Source organism: Pteropus medius, unplaced genomic scaffold (assembly GCF_902729225.1).
Source record: "Pteropus medius unplaced genomic scaffold, Ma_sr-lr_union100, whole genome shotgun sequence".
In the NCBI taxonomy this organism is placed as follows: Eukaryota; Metazoa; Chordata; class Mammalia; order Chiroptera; family Pteropodidae; genus Pteropus; species Pteropus medius.
This window is the reverse complement of record NW_024347866.1, coordinates 129223-139345: the sequence shown is the minus strand read 5'-3', so window position 1 is coordinate 139345 and position 10123 is coordinate 129223. Positions and strand designations below refer to the sequence as shown.

At 40.1% G+C, this 10123-nt stretch overlaps 1 pseudogene; it reads left to right on the top strand.

Moving 5' to 3' along the window:
- The window catches only part of LOC120615741 (uncharacterized), a 16581-nt pseudogene extending 12409 nt beyond the window's left edge, over positions 1-4172 (top strand).
- The last annotated feature ends 5951 nt before the right edge of the window (positions 4173-10123 follow it).

Below are 10123 nucleotides of genomic sequence, written 5' to 3'. Positions count from 1 at the left end.
TTGTATTCAGAGCCTGCTTCGTGCTGCTAGACACGGGAACCTGGCTGATCAGCATACTTGATCAGCATACCTCCAGACCATGAGAAATCTACAGGAAGATTCCTACTGAGATTACTAACAACTACTCCCTCATGTCTTTAACGCTGCATACCCATACGAAGAAAGGAAAACAGATAAAACTCATTTCCTAAAACAGTCAGAGTCTCATTCTCTGGCTTTGAGAGGAGACCACATCTCTGTCTGTGGAGCATTATTCCTTCTTTAATAATCTTTCCTTTCATCTCTAACTCTGAGTTAACTAGAGCTTGGAATCTTTCCCTTGCGGAGTCAAGGTCCATCTCTCTGCTGGCGTAGAGCTTGAGTTCACTCAGGAAGATTTGCCTGGTCCTGCATCAATATGATTTCACTTATATGTGGAATCTAAAGAACAAAATAAACAAACAAACAAAATGAAAACAGAATCATAGATACAGAGGACAAACTGGTGATTATCAGATGAGCAGGGAGTTGCGAGGCTGGGTGAAAAAGGTGAAGGGATTAAAAAGTACAAATCGGTAGTATGAAATAGCCATGGTGTAAAATACAGCATAGAGAATATAGTCATTAATATTATAATAACCACATTTAGTGCCAGGTGGGTACTAGACTAATCACGGGGAAATTATTTCATAAATTATGTAAATGTCTAACCACTACACTCTACACCTGAAACTAATGTAGAATAATATTGAATGTCAACTCGGATTGAAAAATAAAAGTTAAAAAAAAATCCTACTACTTTCTTCTCCTATGGTTACCTTGATAGGCAGTGCAAAGTAACTCAGAGAAATTAGTTCTCTAGTCTTGCTCTGCTAATTCCTAACTGTGTGTTGTGGGACAAATAGCTAACATCTCTGGAGCTAAGTTTCTTTCTCTCTCAAATGACAGAGTTGGACTAGACCATCCTCAGGGCTCTTTTTCATTTGTGAAATTCTGTACCTTTTTAAAATTATTATTTCTATTTTTAAGCTGGGCCTACTTGGTATAGAGCAAAAGAAAGATTTGGGAAAATGAGTTAAAAAACAACAATTTAGGTCTGGAATAAAAATGTAGGCTTGAATAATCCACATGTTCATAAATGCACACAAGAGATATAATTTCTAGAACTTCCCTTTACTTTGTAGTGTGTAATTATATTTTGTAATGTCATTAATAATATTCAGAATGTCTCCATTTTAAGGAAGATTACTTTTTTATCAAAAGTTCACTTCTTTTACAAATACAAAATATTATGAAAAATACTTAGATGGCAAATTTGATATTGATCGGTAGAACCATTTGAGGCAGAATTGCTTTTCCACTGAAGGGGTTCAGAATAAGCCTCCACAAAATATTCCACTTTGGCATGTGGATTGTTTTGAGCTGATGACAATCAAGACTCAGAAAATTAAAACAAAAACAAAAATGAAAACCTTCTACCTCTCCCTTAATTACCTAAAAGAATTTAGATAGGGGCTTGACCAATAAAAAGAGCTATTGCCAGAAATAAATTTTTGTCTGAATGACCTATCTGTCTGGCAGGACAACATCTAATTATTAAACATCTGTTCTCATCATCCTGTGAATTACCCTCTTCCCCTTTGAAACTCCAAGCCCCTATCTCATTACTTAGCTCGGGATTACATATAAACCTCAACTTCCAACTTGTCCTAGGGTCTCATTGTCTTTGTGGGGCCCCTGTATGTAAGTAATTATTATTATTTTTTATTATGATGACATTGGTTAATGAAATCTAGTAAGTTTCAGGTGTACAATTTAGCAACCCAGCAGCACATCCCTCTTAGGTATTAATTTGGCTCCAAGAGACCCATGGCTTAGCTAAAGCTGATAATGTGTACACATAAAAAAAGAAAAACTGGATGAAGTTTCCCTCTCATCTTATTCTATGTCCTGAGAGCTTGGCTTTATGACCCGTGAGAATATTCTCTCTGGTCTCTGCCAACCAGAGGATGCATGTATCAGAGCTGAATTGGCTGTGGATGTAATAAGAAGTGTTTTCTTTTTCCGACTGGGCCAGCTCTCAGAGGAGTTTGTCATAAGATGACCTAGTCCATAAGGGACTTTTATTGTCTCAACCTTCATGTCTCGTTATTGCCCAAAGACCTATTCCAGTAGTGCTTGCCTTATGTCAGAGATTAGTGGGTCTGTGTCCAGAGACATCTCACCTTCTCATGAGTCACTGGAGACATCATTTTCACTACACCATTCTTACCACCTGTAACAATGAAGGTGTTTGCTTTCTTAGACTCTGGGAGTGAACTTTTTCAATCATGGAGTATTTATCTTCTGCACTCACTTCAAGGATGCCTATTATAAGCTATTCATCTGTCATAATTTCTTGAAATAAGTAAACAATTCCCTCCTCTCTTCTCCTTCTGGTACCCCTATGATGGAAATTGGTATGATTGCTATTGTCCCAGAGACCCCTTAACCTCTCCTCATATTTTTGGATTCTTTTTTCTTGTTGCTGTTCTGATGGGTGTTTTCTCCTACCTTATCTTCTAAATTGCTGATTCAGTCCTGTGCTTTATCTGCTCTACTATTGATTCCCTCTACTGTATTCTTCATTTCAGTTATTGTAGTCTTCATTTCTGCCTGGTTATTTTTTATTTTTTTATGTTTTCTATCTCCATTTTCATGTTTTCTATCTCTTTGTTTAAAGTTCTCACTGAGTTCATCTACTCTTTCCCTAAGTTCATTGAGTCTCTTTATAACCAGTGTTTTGAACTCTGCTTCTGGTATATTACTTATCTCCATTTTGGTGAGTTCTTTTTCTGGAGCTTTGTTCTATTCTTTCATTTGGGACATGTGTCATTTTCTCCCCATTTTGGCTGCCTCCATGTGTTTGTTTCTATGTATTAGATAGGACTGCTACATCTCCCAGTCATAGTAGAATGGGCTTATGTAGTAGATGTCCTGTAGGGTCCAGTGGCATAATCTACTAGGTCACCTGAGCTAGGTGCTCTAGGTGTGTCCCTTGTTTGAGTTTTGTGTAGCTTCCTGTTGTAGTTGAGCCTTGATTGTTGTTGGTATATCAATGGGAGGGATTGACCCTTGGGCCGATTGGTCGTAAGGACTGACCGTGACCTCAGTAAAGAAGCAGTTGTGCAGGAACTGAACCTACAGAGCAAGATTTACTTTAGCAGGGCTCTGGTGCCTGCTGAGTCTACCTTTTGGGTGTCTCATTTGTCGATGTGTTTGGGTGATGTTGTCGGGTTGTCTGAAGCTGGCAACCAGATGTGTTTGTTCTGGGGCCTCTTGGGATAAGGGCTCTGGTGCAGGCCTGTGTTCTATCCAGGGCACCTTGGTATGAGCTACAAAGTGATCTGCAGATGGCTGCCACTCGTACTGGGCTTAAAGGTGTTTGGGAGAGGCTAAGGTGTGAACTGAAGCCTGCTGCCTCTAGTGTTGGGCATGGGGCTGTTTAGTAAGAGATACAGGGCACACTGAGGCTAGATGCAGCTTGTTTTGGGTTTGCGAAACTTTGAGAGATTTTAGGAAAGTCCACTGAAGCCCTAAGACAGGACATTTGTGGAGAGAAACTGAATTGTCTGGCTTTAGGGTGAGGGCTAGAGGGACAGTTTTCTCTTAGAAGTGCTAGCAGAATCCTTTGTTTCTTTGTTGGGCTCCTCCCTCTCCCAGCATGCAGAAGCAGATGGCTGCCTTATCTGAGTCTCCATCAACCCTACTCCTGTGATTCCGAGACCCTGCCCCACCCAATTGTGGGCCCACCCAAGCCACATCCAGTGGCTTTTTCATATAAAAGGCCTCTCTTGGTTCTCGCTGTGGACTTTCCTAAAATCTTTCAAAGGTTCGCAAAATGCAAACAAGCAGGATCTGGCCTCGGTGTGCCCTGTAACACTTCTTGAGCAGCCCCAAGGCCGGCACTAGTGGATTGGCCTCTTAAAGTACCTCCAAGCTCAGCACAGGTGGTGGCCATCTACGGATTGCTTGGTGACTTTTGCCAGGTACCCCCAGGCAGGGCACTGGCTGTGGCTGGAGACCCTCCCAGGAGGCCACAGAGGCTGGAATGCCACATGGCCAACTTTATACCAACCTGGAGCACCACTGGGACTGCATCTGAGGATAACACTCCCAAAGGGAAGACCTGGCAGACACTAGAGCTGTGTTAAATTGAATCTTGTTCTATAGAGTCAGTCCCTCACCAACCAGTCTTCACTACCAATCAGCCTGAGGTTCAGTCCCTACCAGTGATGTGCAAACAGCAACCAAGGCTCAACTATAATAGGAGGGCACACACAAACCATACAAGGGACACGCCTGGAGCACCCAGCCCAGGCGACCTGGGAAGACTGTGCCACTTGGCCCCACAGGACAACTACTATATAAGGCCACTCTACTAATACTGGGAGACATAGAAGCCCTACCTAAAATATAGAAACAAACTAAGGAAGGCAGACAAAATGCTGAGACAACAAAAATATGTCCCATGTGAAAGAACAGTACAAAGCTTCAGAAAAAGAACTCAACAAAATGGAGACAAGCAATCCACCAGATGCAGAATTCAAATCGCGGGTTATAAAGAGACTCAGTGAGAATTTAACAAAGAGTTATAAAACATAAATCTAAAGATATAAAAAGTAAAAAAGAGGTAGTCAGAAATGAAGAATACATTGGAGGGACTCAACAGTAGATTAGATGAAGCGAAGGATCAAATCAGCGTTTTAGAAGATAAGGTAGAGCAAAACGCCCTATCAAAACAGCAACAAGAAGAAAGAATAAAAAAAATGAGGATAGTTTAAGGGGCCTCTTGGACAATATCAATCATACCAACATCACAGGGGTATCAGAAGGAGAAGAAAGAACAAGGCATTGAAAACCTATTTCAAGAAATTATGACAGAAAACTTTCCTAACTTGGTGAAGGAAATAGACATACAAGCCCAGGAAGTGCAGAGAGTCTCAAACAAGATAAACCCAAAGAGGCCCACACCAAGAGACATCATAATTAAAATGCCAAAGTTTAAAGACAAAGAGAGAATTTTAAAAGCAGCAAGAGAAAAGCAATTAGTTACCTACAAGGGAAAAAACCCTTAAGACTGGCAGCTGATTTCTCAGAAGAAACTATGCAGGACAGAAGGGTTTGGCACAAAATATTTGATGTGATGAAAACTCAGGATCTACAACCAAGAATACTTTATCCAGCAAAGCTATCATTTAGAGTTGAAGGACAGATAAAGAACTTCCCAGACAAGAAAAAGTTAAAGGAGTTCATCACCAGCAAATCAGTATTACAAAAAAATGTTACAGGGACTTCTCTAAGAAGAAGAAGAAAAATGATAAAAAAATATGAATAATAAAATGGCTATAACTACATATCTAGTAATAATTACCTTAAACATAAATGGATTAAATGTTGCAATCTACAGAAATGGTGGCTGAATGGATAAGAAAACAAGACCTTTACATATTTTGCCTACAAGAGACTCACTTCAGATTGAATGACACAAGCAGACTGAATGTAAATGGACAAAAAAAAAAAAAGTTTCATGAAAATGGAAACAAAGAAACAAAAAAGCTGGAGCAGCAAAACTTATACCAGACAAAATACAATTTTAAACAAAGGCAATAACAAGGTACAAAGATCCAGGTATCCCACTTCTGGGTATTTATTCAAAGAAACCCATAACACTACTTTGAAGGGACATGTGAATTAGTATGTTCATTGCACCATTATGTACAATAGCCAAGATATAGAGGCATCCTGGGTGTCCATCAGTGGATGAATAGATAAAGAAGAGGTGGTATATATATATATACAATGCAATATTACTCAGCCATAAAAAGGGATGAAATTTTGCCATCTGCAAAAACATGGATGGATCTAGAGGGTATTGTGCTGAGTGGAGTAAGTCAGACAGAGAAATACAAATGTCATATGTGGAATCTAGAGAACAGAATAAACAAACAACAGAAACAAGATCATAGATACAAGGACAATTTTGATGGTTGTCAGATTTTGGGCTGTGGGATGGGTGAAAGGGGATGGGATTAAGAGGTACATATTGGTAGTTATAAAATAGTCATGGGGATGTAGAGTATAACATGGGGAAATACAATCAGTAGTATTGTAATAACTATGTATAGTGTCAGATGGGTACTGGATTTATCAGGGTATCACTTTATAAGTTATATATATGTCTAATCGCTGTGCTGTATATCTGAAACTAATATAATATTGTATATCAACTATAATTGAGAAAAATAAAACTATAAAAAAAGAATGAATCCATCCATGTTGTCGCAAATGGCAGTATTTCATCTCTTCTTATGGCTGAGTAATATTCCATTGTATATGTGTACACAGCTTCTTTATCCAATCATCTATCATAGGACATATTGGTTGCTTCCATGTCCTGGCCACTGTGAATAATGCTGCTATGAACATCAATGTGCAAATATCTTTTCAGGTATGGGTTTTCAAGTCTTTGAGGTAAATGCCCAGTAGAGGGATTGCTGGATCATATGGTAGATCAATTCTTAGTTTTTTGAGGAACCTCCATATTGTTTTCTATAGCGGCTACACCAGTTCGCAGTCCCACCAGCAGTGTATGAGGGTTCCTTTTCCTCCACATCTTCTGCAGCATTTGTTATTACTTGTCCTGTTGATTATAGCTATTCTAACAGGTGTGAGATGATGTCTCACTGTGGTTTTGATTTGCATTTCCCTAATAGCTAGTGATGTTGAGCGTCTTTTCATATATTTGTTGGCCATTTGTATGTCCTCTAGGGAGAAGCATCTGTTCATGTGACAACATGGATGGACCTTGAGATAATCTTGCTAAGTGGAATAAGCCAGACAGAAAAAGTTGAAAATCACATGATATCACTTATATGTGATATATAAACCTAAAAGCAACAAATGAATAGGACAAACAGATACTCATGGACATGGACTATAGACTAGTGGTTACCAGAGGGTAGGGAGTAGAAGGAGGAGGAGGTAGATGGGGTAAAGGGGTCAAATATGTGCTGACAGAAAGAAATTTAACTATGGGAGGTGAACACACAGTGTAAACATATATATGCCTTACTGTTAAAGTGTACAGCTGAAACTTATTGGATTTTGTTAACCAATGTCACTATAAAAAAATAAATAATAAATATATATTTTTTTAAAAAAGCATGAATCTTAGAGTCAATATGACTGGGTTTGAATGTAGCTCCACTATTTGGTGGTTATGTACCTTGGGCAAATTTTTAATGCCTCTATGCCTTTGTTTTCTTACTGTAAAATGAAATAATACTAGTTTTTTACTTTATGGGGTTAATGTGAGGATTAAATGAGTAGATATTTGTAACCTTGTTAGTAGATACTTGTAAAGCTGTTAGAACTGATCCTGGCAGATAGTAAATCCTATTTGTTAAATAAAAATTAATTAATCGATCCATTCTCAACTCATGGTCTGTTAGAATTCTGTTGAAGGTAAAAAAAAGAAGCCTCTTAATTACTAAATTTAATGCATTCTTCAGTTCCTAGCTAATTTGACCTTTGAGCAACATGACACAGTGGACCACTAAATTCGTCTTGGATTCTCCCTTTATTTCCTGGATTCCTCTTTCATGGTTCTTCCCATATCTTTCTGATATTTTCTTCTCAATTTCCTTTGTAATTTCCTTTTGTTTCTGTTTTTGGTCCTCTTCCCTTTTCACTCTATAACTCAATAAATCTGATAGAAAAAAATTCTCCAAACCATTCTCATAATATAAAAGTCCCTCTATAATCTAATTTCTGTTGATCTCTTCAGACTCATCTTTCAGTTCTCCATCATCTGGAATGGCTTGAACTTTCCAGAGTGTTTTAGTAGTGCTGCTTCCTCTGTCATTAAATGCCCTTCTACCCTTATAAATATTTCCTGATTTTTCAAGTCTTAAATGAATTTTCCTTGATACCTTAGTTGAGTTTTCTCCTTTACATCTTATATTTATATATTGTAGAGACCAGTATCCTCAGATTCTATGATAGTAAGGAGGTCAGTATTTGCTGATTGACTGTATTATAGCACCTAAATTAATATGTTGCATTTATTTATTGTTTTCAGGCAACTATGCATGTCTTGAGATAAAGATTCATTTTTTTAATCTTTAGGTCCTTGATGCTAAGCAATTACTTAAATACAGCAAATAGTTAAATTATTTACATTTTAACATCTCTCCAGACATTTATGTTGTGATTTCTATAATAATCTAAACATGTTTTCAGCTGTCAAAATTTACTAATTTGATTTTATTTCCTCTGAAAAACGTCTGAAGTGACAAATAGGATTCCTCTAACCTTTAAAAATAGCGTATACAGAGCACTATTTAGGTGATATGAGGAATAATTACATTTTTCTTAAGAAATGTCCTGGACACATCTTTAGGGAAGTCATCAAAAAGTGTGTGGTACTGCAAGCCTGTGGATGGGACCTAACTGCTAGATTTGTGGTAGCTCTTTGAATTTAAGAGAAGCAGAGAATCTTTCTATCATGTTAAGAACTGAAAGTTTTATTTGCCAGGAATGTCAGCAGCAAAGAACAGAAAAGAGTTCTTATAAGAGCTACGAAAGGCAAGGGTCAAGAGGTCACAGAAATAAAGTTATGACTGACTAGGTGGTGGATGCACAAAAAAGACGGAGACAGCTTTTAGAAAGAGTGGGAAAGAAACTAGCGACTCTTTTTATTTTTTTATTTTTTATTTTTGTGAGCAGAGTTCCGGATAGGAAACCTGGAAAGTGGTTTAAACTAAGCTCCACCCCTTGGGCCTTAGCAACAGTGAAGGGAAAGACTGTGATTGGCGGATGAGTTTAGCTAGGACCCAAGCGAACAGTGAGGGGGCGCTACACCTACTTAGCTCAGTGTGTGGTGCGGTTACGCTGAGGAGATGGCTTCGCTTTCCCGCCTAACAGTTTCTGGAAATGTGCTGGCACACCCTACGAATTGGGGAAAGATGGCCTTTCTAGATATGTCTCTAGGTATGTAGATCCGGATCCCAGGCCCCGCTGGTCTGGGCAGCCGACTTTGAGCCGGAGATTTCGCGTCAGGCGGGCAGGCCCGCGGCGGTATGAGCCACACCCCTGGGTGGGTTGGGTAGTCACTGCCCCAACGCCATTAAGGCCGGCTGCCGGGCTCTGACCCGTCTTCTCGGCTCGTATTTTTCCCGCCCCTCTAGCCCTCTCCTCTTAGGTGGGAAAACTGGCTGTCATGTGGGGATTAAGGATTGCTGGGAGGGGACAGGTGGGGGAAATAAAAAGCCGGCTACTGCCATATATTTCTTCTGAGGAATGCTAGCAGGCTACTCGCTCCCTTAACAGAGGTGGGGCCGCACACTCCGCGCAGTAGGCCGCACTCGCTGCTCAGAATCCGAGCGCGTGGTGCAAATAACTAGGTGCCAGGGGTAGAAGGAGCAAGCCTTAGGCTGGCTGGCGAGGAGTGGTAGTCAGCAGCAAGCCGGGGCAAAGGAATGGTTTACTTGCGTGGTGCTTATTCAATTCAGACTATCTTTCCCTTCTGCTGGCGGCTGGCACCCTTTAGTTTAGTACCTCAGATCTCATAAAGAATACAAGACTTAGGAAATGGCGGGGTGGGGAGGGAGTGGAAGCAGCCAGGAAAGAGGAAAAACCTGGAGCAATGGGGAGGGAGCAAAACTAGAAAGGCGACTTTAAAAATAAGAGGGGGAGGAGCAGTGCTGTGAGGGCGGGCCTTTGATGTGGAGGGGAGGAGCAAGGAGGGTGAAACTTGGGAAGTGCAAAGAGGTTTCTCTTTAGTGATCAGGGTGGGAGAGCAGAGTCGAGAGGGTTCAACCTAGAAGTGGCGGAGGTGGGGGTGATCCATAGAAATGAGGTGAGAAGGGTAAGGAGGGCATACCTTAGAAATAGAGGGGAAATAGAGTTGATTGCTGTGAGGACCAAGGCAACGAGCAGGAAAGGCAGATAGTAGAAATGGGAGGAGCAGAGCAGGCGAGTGGGGGCGTATTTAAAAATGAAGGGGTAGAGTAGGAAAGCAAGGAAGCAGACTTAAAAATGAGAAGGAAAAGCAAAGCAAAGAAGATGGATATTAGCGAGGAGGGAGGAGTAAGGAAAGCAG